Source organism: Gorilla gorilla, chromosome 13 (genome assembly GCF_029281585.2).
Source record: "Gorilla gorilla gorilla isolate KB3781 chromosome 13, NHGRI_mGorGor1-v2.1_pri, whole genome shotgun sequence".
In the NCBI taxonomy this organism is placed as follows: domain Eukaryota; kingdom Metazoa; phylum Chordata; class Mammalia; order Primates; family Hominidae; genus Gorilla; species Gorilla gorilla.
The window spans coordinates 58705428-58720652 of NC_073237.2; the positions used below are offsets into that span (position 1 = coordinate 58705428).

General features: G+C 44.7%; 1 protein-coding gene and 1 non-coding gene across 3 annotated transcripts in view; one reads left to right on the forward strand and one right to left on the reverse strand.

Annotated features, from left to right (window-relative positions):
- Positions 1–11380, forward strand: part of BRD10 (bromodomain containing 10) — a 125542-nt gene extending 114162 nt beyond the window's left edge. For both annotated transcript variants that reach the window (XR_010130212.1, XR_010130213.1), the window contains one exon: positions 10777–11380. The gene's annotated coding sequence lies outside the window, so the exon portion shown is untranslated. The remainder of the gene's footprint in view (positions 1–10776) is intronic.
- Positions 130–236, reverse strand: LOC115935911 (small nucleolar RNA U13). Its single transcript, XR_004071502.1, has one exon. It is a non-coding gene; the product is annotated as a small nucleolar RNA U13 (small nucleolar RNA).
- Positions 11381–15225: the final 3845 nt, after the last annotated feature.

The following is a 15225-nucleotide window of genomic DNA, read 5'->3' on the forward strand; positions in this document are numbered from 1 at the left end:
AATGAACAGTTTCTTAATACAACTATGTCCCATACAATATTTTTAGGATAAATATGTCCACATATTCTATGGGACATACACTAAAAAAGTTATTTTTTGTTTATCTGAAATCCACGTTTGTTTTTCTCATGTCAGATAGGTAAGGTGCCCATGTCATTGTAACAAGGTTTGAGGGAGGCATATCTCACACATGAACATGGAAACCCAATCATCACGCTTATGAACCACAAAAGGATCTGAAATCCAAACTAAACTGGGTTCCCTATTCCCTCCCTCATCTCCATCTCAAAGGGTTGAAGAGTCTTTAGGCACAGGTCTGGAGAGCATCTAGTCCCAGACTCTCATAATCAAGAAAAGGAAATAGAAAAATCCCTGAAACCTCCTTAGCTGAGCTCCATGAGTTCTCTGTGATGCCTTTGGTGTTAACTGTCCACTGGAGATAGTAGTTTCCATCTATGTGAAAGGGATAGATGAAATTTTCTTTTTGCAGGTAGAATATGACCTACTTAGACATCAATTAGGTTGGTGCAAAAGTAATTGTGGTTTCGGACCATGAATTTTAAATCATTATAACTAGGCTCAAACACATTTTTTTTTTTCTGAGATGGAGTCTCGCTCTGTTGCCCAGGCTGGAGTGCAGTGGCAGGATCTCAGCTCACTGCAACCTCCGCCTCCCAGGTTCAAGCAATTCTCCTGCCTCAGCCTCCTGAGTAGCTGGGACTACAGGTGCACGCCACCACACCTGGCAAATTTTTGTATTTTTAGTAGAGACAGGGTTTCACCATGTTGGCCAGGATGGTCTCGATCTCCTGACCTCATGATCCACCTGCCTCAGCCTCCCAAAGTGCTGGGATTACAGGCATGAGCCACCGTGCCCAGCCTCAAACACATCTTTATTAATCAAAATAGGAACCATTACAATGAAGACATTTTTGCCAATGAAAAATAAGTTTGTTTATTCCTGTAGCATACACATTCATGCTTCAAGATTCGATGAACTCTTGGAAAGCATTTTCTGCATCCTGCTGTTTGTGGAAGGATTTTCCCTGCAAAAAGTTGTTAAGATGATTGAAGAAGTGGTAGTCGGTTGATGAGAGGTCAGGTGAATATGGCAGATGAGGCAAAAGTTCATAGCCCAATTTATTCCAACTTTCGAAGCACTGGTTGTGTGACATGTGGTCAGGTGCTGTCATGGACAATTGGGCTTTTTCTGTTGATTAATGCCAGCTGCAGGTGTTGTACTATTCGGTGCAACTCATTGATTTGCTGAGCATACTTCTCAGATATAATGGTTTCACCGGGATTCAGAAAGATGTAGTGGATCAGACCAGCAGAGACCACCAAACAGTGACCATGACCTTTTTTCGGTACAAGTTTGGCTTTGGGAAGTGCTTTGGAGCTTCTTCTCAGACCAACCACTGAGCTGGTCATTGCCAGTTATCATATAAAATCCACTTTTCATTGTACATCACAGCTCGATTGAGAAATTCTTCCTTGTTGTTGTGTAGAATAAGATAAGACAACATTACAAAAAGACTATTTTTTAAATTTTCGCTCAGCTCATGAAGCAACCACTAAATGAGCTTTTTCACATTTCCAATTTGCTTCAAATGCTGAACAACTGTAGAATGATCGACGTTGAGTTCTTCGGCAATTTCTAGTGTAGTTGAAAGAGGATCAGCTTCGATGATTGTTCTCAACTGGTCGTTGTCAACTTCCAATGGCCAGCTCCTCATCTTCCAGGCTCTCATCTCCTTTGCAAAACTTCTTGAACCACCACTACCCTGTACATTCGTTAGCAGTTCCAGGGCCAAATGCATTGTCAATGTTGCAAATTGTCTCTGCTGCTTTATAACTCATTTTGAACTCGAATAAGAAAATCACTCGAATTTGCTTTTTGTCTAACATTTCCATAGTCTAAAATAAACATACAACAAAGAACAAGTGATGTCTTTAGCAAAAATACATAAAGTGAGAAATGCCCATTAAAATGATGTATAACATAACCACATTTATTTAAGAATGTATTTAATATCAAACAGCAAAGTCCGACAGTGCAAAAATCACAGTTACTTTTGCATTCACCTAATAATTGACCCCAGAGCTGATTCTACTTAACATCATGATCTATCTTGGATAGCCCAGAAGCATTTCAGTGGGACACAACAGTCACCTTTGCTCACCCGCTCTCCATAGCCATTGTGAACAAACAAAACAAAGAAAAAAAAAAAACCCCACAGGAATATGACAGTCCTAGCAGCTCAAGACTTAGATTAAATGACCTCTAAGGTCCCCTTTCCCATAATACCTGAGGACCCATTCCTTTCAGATCCTGTGATTTTTCTGGTTTCCATCGTGAGCTATGGACAAAGGCTGTCCTGTGTAAGGGCAGTACCAACCCACCAGATACTGGATAGTCACCACTGAAAATGGTAAGGGAGAAAGAAAACAAAGAAGGGTTGATCTTTATTAGGCAAGACAGGGAGAGCCTATCTGTAAAGGAGGGAAAATTTAAACTGAGACCTAAATGGTAAGAAGCAGTCAGCCATGAAAAGATGGAGAGAGAGCATTTCAGAAAGAACAACCAGTTGGAGACCTTGAGGCAGAACAATAGAGCATGACTTAGACTGAGTTCCCAGAGTGGAGGCTATCTCAGGGAATTTTGTGCAAAAATTGGGAAGGATATAAGCCCCTTGTGTCAATAGATTTGGGGAGAGCAACTTCAACCTGAATTTCAGGGTTATGCCTGAAAATCCCAGAAAGTCCTAGTGGTGAGTACTAGTCTACAAAGAGGGATGCAGTTCTGAGCTGAAAAGTCCATTGCACTGAGCTGGGTTCTATAATAGCCTGGCCCATGTATGACTGGTGGCAAGACCACAGAGGAGGGAGTACTGACCTGGATCTCAGGGCAAGGTGAAGTTCCCAGGTCTCATTCAAGTTCTCTGGTGATGTGAGCTGACTTGGGGATTGAGTGTGCCCTGGCATTCTTCCAGGGTGGAGATGACAGGCAGCTGGCATCATCCCCTCCCCCAGAGGATGTTACAGGACCAGACTCAGCACGTTGGGCACACGATGGCCAGTCTGGGAACATGCTCTCCAGCTTGTTTGAGATTTTTTTTGGTGGGTGGGTTGGGGGACAGTCTTGTTCTGTTGCCCAGGCAGGAATGCAGTGGTGTGATCTCAGGTCACTGCAACCTCCACCTCCTGGGTTCAAGCGATTCTCCTGCCTCAGCCTCCTAAGTAGCTGGGACCACAGGTATGCACCACCATGCCCAGCTAGTTTTTGTATTTTTAGTAGAGACAGGATTTTGCTATGTTGGCCAGGCTGGTCTCGAACTCCTGACCTCTAGTGGTTCGCCCACCTCTGCCTCCCAAAGTGCTGGGATTACAGACGCGACCCACCGCACCTGGCCCTTGTTTGTTCTTTGAGCTCAACGAGGGAGACCTGACCAGCTCTTTCGCAGGCATCCCTTTGGGTCTTTGAGTGGTTTGCAGCTTCTGAGGTGCCTGGCCCTTTCAGGGTTATGTGAACAGGATAAGCTGGCTATCGCTTCTTCAAATAAGGGTTCCCTGGGCACCTCAACTTGAAAAACCTACCACATCCTGTTTCCTGGAAGCCCCCTAGAAGTTCCCTCTAACTAGGCTCTTAGTCTCTGTTTTTGAGCTGGCCTTGGGCCTCAGAGTCCACACCAAAGCCAGCCCAAGTCAGGCCCTACCTGCCTTCATTTTCAACACTTCCAAGTGGCTTCCTTTTCTCCCCTGGCAATATAGTCCCAAACTAACAGCAGGAGCTCTAGAGTCCAAACCACCTGCACTTCATCTCTTCAGTGTGTGTGACCTTGGGCAAATCTCAAACCTCTGAAAGCCCCAGTGCATGCATCTGAAATGAAAGGGATAATAGCAGCATCTGCTTCATAGGTTCATGGTGAGAGTTAAACGAGATCCTGTTGGGAGTGCTTGGTACAGCACGTGGCACAGAATACACGTAGCAACAATAGTGTGAACTGTTACTGTGAGGCAGCTCAGCCCCCACACCAGCCCCAGGGTTAGGATTTGTACCTGCTAGACCTCGCTGGCCACTGACTGGTTCTCTGCTGCCACCTAGTGGGCTTGGCCGCCTGGCACCACAGGCCCACCTCATGAAGGGGCCAGAGATGCCTCTGGCATCTGCTTACAGTGCTCAGGAGCCAGAATCCTCTTGACTCATCCTGCTTGGGGCTTAGGCCCTCTTCAGTGCTCCCCACAATATTGTGAGCTTTTGCTCTCTCACACACCCCGCAGAGGTATTGCTATAAACGAGGGTTGATAGCCAGCTGCTCGGGCTTCCGCTTTCGGTCCCCGCTAGCCATGCGTCCACTATGTTCCCTTTTGGGAAGGCTACAAGCCCCTGGCTCAAAAGATTTGGGGAAAACAACTTCTACCTGAACTTCAGGGTTATGCCTGAAAATCCCAGAAAGTCCTGTTGCCCTTTCATAGGAGGAGCTGAACAGAACTGGCTCTTCAGAAGGCAGAGAAGGCAAGGCCACATCCCAGTCACTACTGAGTCCTCACCGCCTATGCCTCACAGGTGCCTTGAATCCCAGCTCTCATTATTATCTGTGAGACGTTGAGCAAGTTAATTAACCTTTCTGAGCTATTCCGTCTTCATCTGCAACATAGGAATAGGGAATAATTACAGAATTGCTGTGAGAATTAAATGAGATAACATATGGGCTGGGCGCGGTGGCTCATGCCTGTAATCTCGGCACTTTGGGAGGCCGAAGTGGGCAGATCACCTGAGGTCAGGAGTTCAAGACTAGCCTGACCAACATGGAGAAAACCCGTCTCTACTAAAAATACAAAAAAATTAGCCGGGCGTGGTGGCGCATGCCTGTAATCCCAGCTACTCAGGAGGCTGAGGTAGGAGAATCACTTCAACCTGGGAAGTGGAGGTTGCAGTGAGCTGAGATCGAGCCATTGCACTGCAGCCTGGGCAACGAGAGTGAAACTGAAAAAAAAAAATGAGATAACATATGTCAACTCATCTAGCACAGTGCCTGGCAAGTTGTTCATTGAGAAAGGCTAGTGCTTCTGCGAATTCCCTGTGAATGTACAAACAGCTCGGAGGGGGTGCCCAGTCCTTGGGGTGAGCCTATGAACTCATGGCCATGGCTAATTGTTAATCAGCTAACAAGCGCTTGCTGTGACGTAAAGAGACCCAGGACAGAGAGGTTCTGATGGTGAGGGGATAGTGGCGAGGTAGAGAAGGGAATAGAATCGAGGCATGGCTAGGCAGGGTTCAAAAGGGGAAGCCCCAGCAGCCAGGAGGGTGGAGGAAATGGAGGACCACAGGGACTCCCTCCTCCCTCAGACACCCGAGAGCAAGAGCTGTGGCCTGCTGGCCTCGGGCTGGCCTTGAGTGTGGCTCCTTCTCAGGAAGCAGCAAAGGAGGCTCCATCAGTTCCCGGGCTCTATTAGGAAAGGGGTTCCAGGTGAACACGGGCACAGAGCTGGCTGAAGTCTTGAGAACATGGCCCAAGTCTCACAGGTGAGCAGAGAAGAGCACCAATAAATCAGAAACGTGGTAAATCCCATGGCCATTTGTGACTAGTTGGGGTGGAAAAATATTGAAGAGTCAACACCAGGGCTCACTACAATATCTAATAATGCTAGAGCCACCCCAGATTCTTGTCTAGGGTACAATGGGGGTATTGGTACAGAAGAGGCTTGAGAGGAAGATGTGCTGTGTTTGTGTCTGGAAGGTAAGTAGGGATCACCTTCATAGGCATGAGATGAAGGCCAGTCCAGTGGAAGTTAAGTAGGCATTCACCAACCATAACTTGGGGTGAGGATGGGAAGGTGACATCCCAGTGGTTTAGGGCTCAGGGCCCCAGACCGGTCTGGTGAGCTTCAGGGAATTGTGAGTCGTTCCATATGGCTGGAGCTCCAAGTGCAAGAAAGGGAGTGGCAGGCCTGAGGCCCCGGTCCTGGGCGCCACAGGGCCTGGAATACCACGCTGAGCCTTTGGACTGATCTTGTAGGCTGTGTTGAGTCACAGAACGGTTTTTTTTTAGTTGGGAATTTCTTTTTTCTTTTTTTTTTTATTATACTTTAAGTTTTAGGGTACATGTGCACATTGTGCAGGTTAGTTACATACGTATACATGTGCCATGCTGGTGCGCTGCACCCACTAACTCGTCATCTAGCATTAGGTATATCTCCCAATGCTATCCCTCCCCCCTCCCCCCACCCCACCACAGTCCCCAGAGTGTGATATTCCCCTTCCTGTGTCCATGTGATCTCATTGTTCAATTCCCACCTATGAGTGAGAATATGCGGTGTTTGGTTTTTTTGTTCTTGCGATAGTTTACTGAGAATGATGGTTTCCAATTTCATCCATGTCCCTACAAAGGACATGAACTCATCATTTTTTATGGCTGTATAGTATTCCGTGGTGTATATGTGCCACATTTTCTTAATCCAGTCTATCGTTGGACATTTGGGTTGGTTCCAAGTCTTTGCTATTGTGAATAATGCTGCAATAAACATACGTGTGCATGTGTCTTTATAGCAGCATGGCTTATAGTCCTTTGGGTATATACCCAGTAATGGGATGGCTGGGTCAAATGGTATTTCTAGTTCTAGATCCCTGAGGAATTGCCACACTGACTTCCACAATGGTTGAACTAGTTTACAGTCCCACCAACCATGTAAAAGTGTTCCTATTTCTCCACATCCTCTCCAGCACCTGTTGTTTCCTGACTTTTTAATGATTGCCATTCTAACTGGTGTGAGATGATATCTCATAGCGGTTTTGATTTGCATTTCTCTGATGGCCAGTGATGATGAGCATTTTTTCATGTGTTTTTTGGCTGCATAAATGTCTTCTTTTGAGAAGTGTCTGTTCATGTCCTTTGCCCACTTTTTGATGGGGTTGTTTGTTTTTTTCTTGTAAATTTGTTTGAGTTCATTGTAGATTCTGGATATTAGCCCTTTGTCAGATGAGTAGGTTGCGAAAATTTTCTCCCATGTTGTAGGTTGCCTGTTCACTCTGATGGTAGTTTCTTTTGCTGTGAAGAAGCTCTTTAGTTTAATTAGATCCCATTTGTCAATTTTGTCTTTTGTTGCCATTGCTTTTGGTGTTTTGGACATGAAGTCCTTGCCCACACCTATGTCCTGAATGGTAATGCCTAGGTTTTCTTCTAGGGTTTTTATGGTTTTAGGTCTAACGTTTAAATCTTTAATCCATCTTGAATTGATTTTTGTATAAGGTGTAAGGAAGCCCTCTCTCACCGCTCCTATTCAACATAGTGTTGGAAGTTCTGGCCAGGGCAATCAGGCAGGAGAAGGAAATAAAGGGTATTCAATCAGGAAAAGAGGAAGTCAAATTGTCCCTGTTTGCAGACGACATGATTGTTTATCTAGAAAACCCCATCGTCTCAGCCCAAAATCTCCTTAAGCTGATAAGCAACTTCAGCAAAGTCTCAGGATACAAAATCAATGTACAAAAATCACAAGCATTCTTATACACCAACAACAGACAAACAGAGAGCCAAATCATGAGTGAACTCCCATTCACAATTGCTTCAAAGAGAATAAAATACCTAGGAATCCAACTTACAAGGGATGTGAAGGACCTCTTCAAGGAGAACTACAAACCACTGCTCAAGGAAATAAAAGAGGATACAAACAAATGGAAGAACATTCCATGCTCATGGGTAGGAAGAATCAATATCGTGAAAATGGCCATACTGCCCAAGGTCATTTACAGATTCAATGCCATCCCCATCAACCTACCAATGACTTTCTTCACAGAATTGGAAAAAACTACTTTAAAGTTCATATGGAACCAAAAAAGAGCCCACATCGCCAAGTCAATCCTAAGCCAAAAGAACAAAGATGGAGGCATCACACTACCTGACTTCAAACTATACTACAAGGCTACAGTAACCAAAACAGCATGGTACTGGTACCAAAACAGAGATATAGATCAATGGAACAGAACAGAGCCCTCAGAAATAACGCCGCATACCTACAACTATCTGATCTTTGACAAACCTGAGAAAAACAAGCAATGGGGAAAGGATTCCCTATTTAATAAATGGTGCTGGGAAAACTGGCTAGCCATATGTAGAAAGCTGAAACTGGATCCCTTCCTTACACCTTACACAGAACGGTTTTAAGCAGGGAAAAAAGTGGGTTGACCAGACTTGCAGTAAATCTATTTTCCCATGTCATGAAGATATCTACCTCCCAGGTGGCCATGAGGATTACCTGTGTTATTGTGTGTGAAAACATTGTGTAAACTGTAAATCATACCAATGTGAGATCTAGAAGCAGCAGCTTATACCTGAATGGCAGGGCTCTGGATTGGTGATATGAAGGGACAAAAAGGAGAGAGACTGCGCTCTGGGTTCTGATTTTGATTTAAATGCTTGCTCCAGCATTGACTGGCCGTGTGTTTTTGGTGTGTAAGACTGTCAACATCAGTCTCTTTATCTGCAAAATGGAAACCTAATAATTCTTTCTCTCAGGGAGGGTGAGGCCTAGTGTGTCTGGCATGGAGCAAACCCTTGTGTCAGTCCAGGTTCTTTGGTTGTGAGCAACAGAAACTCTGGCTACTTAAGAAAATTAATGGGAGGTTATGAAGGTGTCCCCAAAACTATAGAAAAATATGAGCAAGCCTGTCCCTAAGAAGGAATAGGGGGTGGGTGCAGTGGCTCATGCCTGTAATCCCAGCAGTTTGGGAGGCTGAAGTGAGAGGGTTGCTTGAGTCCAGGAGTTCAAGACCAGCCTGGGCTGCATAGAGAGATAGTGAGAACCTGTCTGTACAAAAAAATAAAATTAGCCAGGCATGTTGGTACGCACCTGTGGTCACAGGTACTCAGGAGGCTGAGGTGAGAGGATCACTTGAGCCCACAAGAATGAGGTTGTAATGAGCTATGATTGCACCACTACACTCCAGCCTGTGTGAAAGAGCAAGACCCTGTCTCAAAAAAAAAAAAAAAAAAAAAAAAAAGAAGAAGGAATAGGATGAAGTTGTTTTGTGGGATACAGGTAGCAAGAATTAATGGATGACCTTCCAGGTTGCTGCCACCAGAATGAAATTAGCTTTGTTCATGTTCATCTTTGTCTGTGTACAAGTTCAGTTTCCTTGGAGAATCTTGCATCAAACTAAATAATACACAGAGAGAGGTTCTCTAAAACAAAAGATGTTTATTTAGGAATAAAGCAGTGCAATGGTAATGTGCCATAGCAAACTATGTGCATATTTAGGGAAGTAAAGGAAGACAAGGGTTTTTGTTTTTGTTTTTTTTTATACTTTAAGTTCTAGGGTACATGTGCACAGCGTGCAGGTTTGTTACATATGTATACATGTGCCATGTTGGTGTGCTGCACCCATTAACTCGTCATTTACATTAGGTACATCTCCTAATGCTATCCCTCCCCCAGCCCCCCACTCCACAACAGGCCCCGGTGTGTGATGTTCCCCTTCCTGTGTCCAGGTATTCTCATTGTTCAATTCCCACCTGTGAGTGAGAACACGCAGTATTTGGTTTTTTGTCCTTGTGATAGTTTACTGAGAATGATGGTTTCCAGCTTCATCCATGTCCCTACAAAGGACATGAACTCATCCTCTTTTATGGCTGCATAGTATTCCATGGTGTATATGTGCCACATATACACCTTTGGGTATATACCCAGTAATGGGATGGCTGGGTCAAATGGTATTTCTAGTTCTAGATCCTTGAGGAATCGCCACACTGAGGAAGACAAGGGTTTTTAAAGGAAAAGTGAAGAGGATTACATCCTTGTCCTGAAATAATTATTTTGGGCTACAAAGATCAATAACATGGGTGACTTCAGTGTGAGACTGGACAGGCAGTAATTAGGCAGTTGTCCTTGCAGTATTTTTTGTGTAAGGTTGTGATGGCCTTTGTGCAAGGCTGCGGTTTTGCAGTCTTTTGTTATCAGGCATACAAGCATGAGAAGCCTCTTTCATTTGTCAGAGTTCAATTTGTCAGGGTTTTCTTAACATTAGTGACTCCATTTTGATTCTGACTACTTTCACACTTGTTTGGCTAGCTTGGGTCTCATGCGAAATCCTTGCTCAGGCATAAAGTGTCTAGAGGTGGGGTGTAAGGGTGGTATTTAACACCCCATCAAGGCTAAGGCAACAGGGAAGGAGTAATTCTTCAGGAAGAATCTAGATTGCTGTCACCAAATTAAGAAGTAAGGGATCCCACAGAGAGAAAGACAGAGATGCCCTCTACAACATTTGGCAAATGGTGACCATCACAGTTACACAGTACTGGGTTCGTTGAGCTAGGATTTGTCCCTGAGAAGTCTTCCTAGTCTTTGCTGTTTCCTATTAAGCACTGTGAGAGGAATGGGGTCGCACATCTAAAAATCCTGCAGGAGACTATGGAAGGTTGCCAGGAGCTCCCCGTTCATATTCTCATCCTACCACTTACTGCATGACAGTGACATCACCTGTTCATGTCTGACACAACCACTGGTTCCTGGGCTCTGTGAGAGTGGGGATTACGTCTTTCTGTATCTCCATTGCCTGGCGCAGAGCCTGCCACATGGTAGAGCCTCAGTGAACTAAACCGTCACTCAGATCTCATCTCTAGTGACTTCCTAGGAAGTAGCACCATCAGAGAAATCAGGATGATATTTCAACACTAAGAACAATTGTCTGTTTCAGTGTATTTTTCTATTTCCAATTTTGAAAGAAATCAGCCTTTCCCTACCCAGTCACCATCACCCTAAATATCATATCCTTCTTGACAGGTATCGCTCTGAAGACTTGATGAAGGTTTGCTGACAAGAAAGGGCTTACTCACTGTACACAGCCCTTCAATAACTCCTACCAAGCACGGTGTTCAAGAGGCAGAGGGCTCCTGAGGGCAACCCTGAGGGTTACCCAGGCCCCAGCACCACCTGGGAGGACATCCCTGGTCTCCAAGCCTCCCTCTTCCCTGCTTAGCATCAAAGAACTAAAGGGGTTAGGAAAGTTCTTAAAAGTGATGAGCATTTTAACTATTAGGCTGTGGACCACCCCTGTGTCTCTGGAGGCACTTTTTCCAGTCTTCCCTTCATAGCGGCCAACTCTACAATCCCACAAGACCTGGTCTTTTAGGGCTGACCGTTTGAGATTCTTATAGTTAGTTTTTATATTTACAGAGAGAGGCCATTTATAAGGAAGGCCTTTAACTGTTTTGAGAGGGGCATTTGACTCTCCCATAAATCCTGCTCATTTCTGTCTCCCTGCTGGTACCCAAAAATACCCGGAAGTAGCCCCCAGACCTTAAATAGTTGAAAAGGGTGTCAGGGATGGGGGAAGGATTGTGTGTGTGTGAAGTGTGTAAAGGAATAAACCAACTCTTTGACAGAACTTCTTATCCCTGGATGAGTTAGGTGATTTCCTCCACCTTGGGTGAGATCTTATAATTTTAAGAGTAATGGGCCGAGCAAGGTGGCTCATGCCTGTAATCCCAGCACTTTGGGAGGCCGAGGTGGGTGGATCATGAGGTCAGGGGTTCGAGACCAGCCTGGTCAACATGATGAAACCCCATGTCTACTAAAAATATAAAAATTAGCTGGGCATGGTGGTGCACGCCTGTAATCCTAGCTACTCAGGAGACTGAGGCAGGAGAATTGCTTGAGCCTGGGAAGCGGAGGTTGCAGTGAGCTGAGATGGCACCACTGCACTCCAGCCTGGGCGACAGAGCGAGACTTCATCTCAGGGAAAAAAAAAAAAGTAATGTTGGAGGAAAGGGAAGGGGAGGGAAAGGGATCAGGTAGAAACTGAAATTGTCCAAGGTCAGAGTCATGTTTTTTAATTTCTTCCTGACCATGTCTGTGTGGGGAAAACTAATTCAGACTTTTTAAGAGCTAAAGAACTTCAGTGTTTTTTTGTTTGTTTATTTTTTGTTTTTGTTTGTTTGTTTGAGGCAGAGTCTCACTCTGTCGCCCAGGCTGGAGTGCAGTGGCGGGATCTCGGCTCACTGCAACCTCCGTCTCCCAGGTTGAAGCAATTCTCTCCTGCATCAGCCTCCTGAGTAGCTGGGATTGCAGGCGCGTGCCATGACGCCCGGCTAATTTTTGTGTTTTTAGTAGAGACAGGGTTTCACCATGTTGGTCAGGCTGGTCTCTAACTCTTCACCTTGTGATTCGCCCACCTCAGCCTCCCAAAGTGCTGGGATTTGGCTTGTTTTTTTATTTTTTATTTTTAAAGAAAGTTCTGGTGGGGTGTGATGGCTCACACCTGTAATCTCAGCACTTTGGGAGGCTGAGGTGCACAGATCTCTTGAGGTCAGGAGTGAGACCAGCCTGGCCAACATGGTGAAACCCTGTCTCTACTAAAAATAAAAAAAGTTAGCTGGGCGTGGTGTTATGTGCCTGTAATCACAGCTACTTGGGAGGCTGAAGTTGGAGAATCCCTGGAACCCAGGAGGCGGAGGTTGCAGTGAGCTGAGATCATACCACTGCACTCCAGCTTGGGAGACAGAGCGAGATTCTGTCTCAAAAAGAAGTAAGTTCTACGTAGCATTTTTATCTTGTTACATTAAAAAATAATCCAGTAGAACTGACTTATTATCTGACAGGGAGATCCGAGCTATGGGATTTTTTAGAATTATAGTCAGAGGTTGGATAAATCCATTATCTCTGACATTCTGCAGGTAAATAAGCTAGAACCTGGAGAGGCTGACCATGTGAGTCAGATTATCTGGTTCTGTATCTCTGCATTTCCTTCCAGTGAGCCATCCCTGAGCTCATTTAATTGGTCCAGCCCAGTGTCTGCTTGTCAGTTAATTAAGAGAAGCTTCAAGGGCCCAAGCGTGATATCTTAGAGAGCCAGCGGTGGCCACCAGACCAGTGTGGGCGGTCATCAAGGGTCAGGTTCCTTTGGGGCCGCTGGCATTGGGGATTGGGATTGGGTTGATCATGGGTCAACCAGCCCTTTAGGGATGAAAAGGAGGCAGGGTCTCAAGGGGACAATGCCTGCCAGCAGCCGGCTGTGTCGGGGCTGCAACTCCCATCAGGCATCCCATGTGTTTCTTTTTTCTCTTTTTCTTTCTTTCTTTTTTTTTTTTGAGACAGAGTCTTGCTCTGTTGCCCTTCCCAGGCTGGAGTGCACCATCACACCCGGATAATTTTTTTATTTTTAGTAGAGATGGGTTTCACCATGTTGGCCAGGCTGGTCTCGAACTCCTGACCTAAAGTGATCTGCCCACCTCAGCCTCCTAAAGTGCTGGAATTACAGGTGTGAGCCACCGCACCCAGCCTGATGTGTTTCTTGATGTTTCTTTGTATTTTTCTGGAAGTCCCTCTGATGTTTAGCAAAGTCTTTGTAATATTTCAGCCAGCATCAGCTCTACTGTGAGTTTTAATGAGGTGTCAGAACAACCCTGGAAGTCAATAGATGGCAACAGCAGAGAGTAAAGTGAGAACTCCATGGGGGAGGAGAAACCCTCAGGAGAGGCAGGAGCTCTGGCATCAACCATCTCTCTGCCCAGAATCTCCTTCCAAGTTGAAGCTTCAGGAGTTTGGGTTCTTCCAGGGTATATTATTGGTCCGATAAGATTGGAAAACACTGAACTAAATAAAGTTAAACAGGTTTCTTCATTACAAACTCTTCTAACATCCTTAATCTACTGATATACCTTATGAATCTTCAAGAGAAGGCAATTGCATTGCCAGCAGAGTTTCTCGAATTATTTAATTATGAAGAAAGTGTTTGTTGGCTTTGGTGCTCCAAGAAACACTCTTTGGGCCACATCATTATGAAGAGTCATTATAGATCCCACCTCTTGTGTGATTGATGGGCCTATTCCTCGAAGTAGTTAACAAAGAGACTAAAATGTAATCCCTTTCCACAAGGAACTCAGCCCATAAATATCTACTAAATGTATGTCTTCTTACTGAGTGCCAGAAACTGAGCAAACTGATTATTAACATGGATTATTTCATATTCTTCTCAAATCCTCACAGCAGCGCTGTCAGGTAGGTGTGATTATTACACCCCTTTTACAGAGGAGACTGAGGCTCATGAGTTTAGATAATTTAGGATTACATAAGTAGTAACTGGCAAATGGCCCAACTCCCATTCTTACACATGGTGCCTCCCCAAGGGGGACACTTCTCAGGAACTAAACACAGTCCAGCATAAGATACCTTTTAAGTATGGTTACTCTTCCCCAGGGTCGGTTATTTATTTAGCAACATTGGTTCCAGGGACCCTCCATGTTGATTATTCCTTAATGTTCTCAGGAGCAGGGACTGACTCATTCACCTTTCCATTATCAGTAGGGACTCAATAGATATTTCTTGAATGAATAAAAATAAATAAATAAATGAAGACACTGATTTTTAACTGGTCCTGGTGATAAATAATTTCTAACAGAGGCATTGCCCAGATCCTTTCAACTAGTCCATAACATTTCTTGAGCTCCTATGATATGCCAAGGACTGGATTCAGTAGTCACCAAAGCTTGTTGAGTTGCTGTTTCCCTTTCTGAACCTCTAATATTCTACATCACATGAACACATGTTTTCGAAGGCAGACCTTCTTCAGACAATACATGGACAGCCTTAGGCATAAATCCCTTTCCTGTATGAATTCCTCTATAGTAAAAATCATATTGCTTGCTTAGGGAGGGGGATACTGAGTTAGTGGTTAAGGGTGAGAAGGATAACTCCTCAAATTAAAGAACTGCATGAACCCTTAACACTCAAAGGCTGGGAAGCATAGAAGGTATTTAATAAGTGCTTGTTGAATGAATGATGCAGACATGCATGAGGCAAGAATGAGGCAAGCTCTGGGCCCCAAAGACAGAGAGGGAGCAGCCACCTTTTTCTTAGTAGCTTGTTGAGGAAACTGCTTGCTGGCCCCTGCCCAAGCCCATGGTGTGGCCATTGTGCATTCTGCAGGGCACATAGTCTGATATGCGGGGTGCTCACAGTAGAAGCCACCTCACACCGAGAGACTCTGCGTGGGCCTTTCCCCTGAGAGATAACTTGAATGCGATGGTAAAATAGAAGCCAGGGGTTTAGGACCAATCTCTGCAGTTTATTAGCCCCTGGATAAGTTACCTAACCATTCTGAGCCTCAGTTTGCTCAACTGAGAAATGAAGATAGTAATTTTTAATTTAGAATTCTTCTTATTTTTTTAGGTCCTTCCAGATTGCAAAGAAGAGAGGCACACAAATGGTCGCTCAGATGAGGTAGATAAGTTA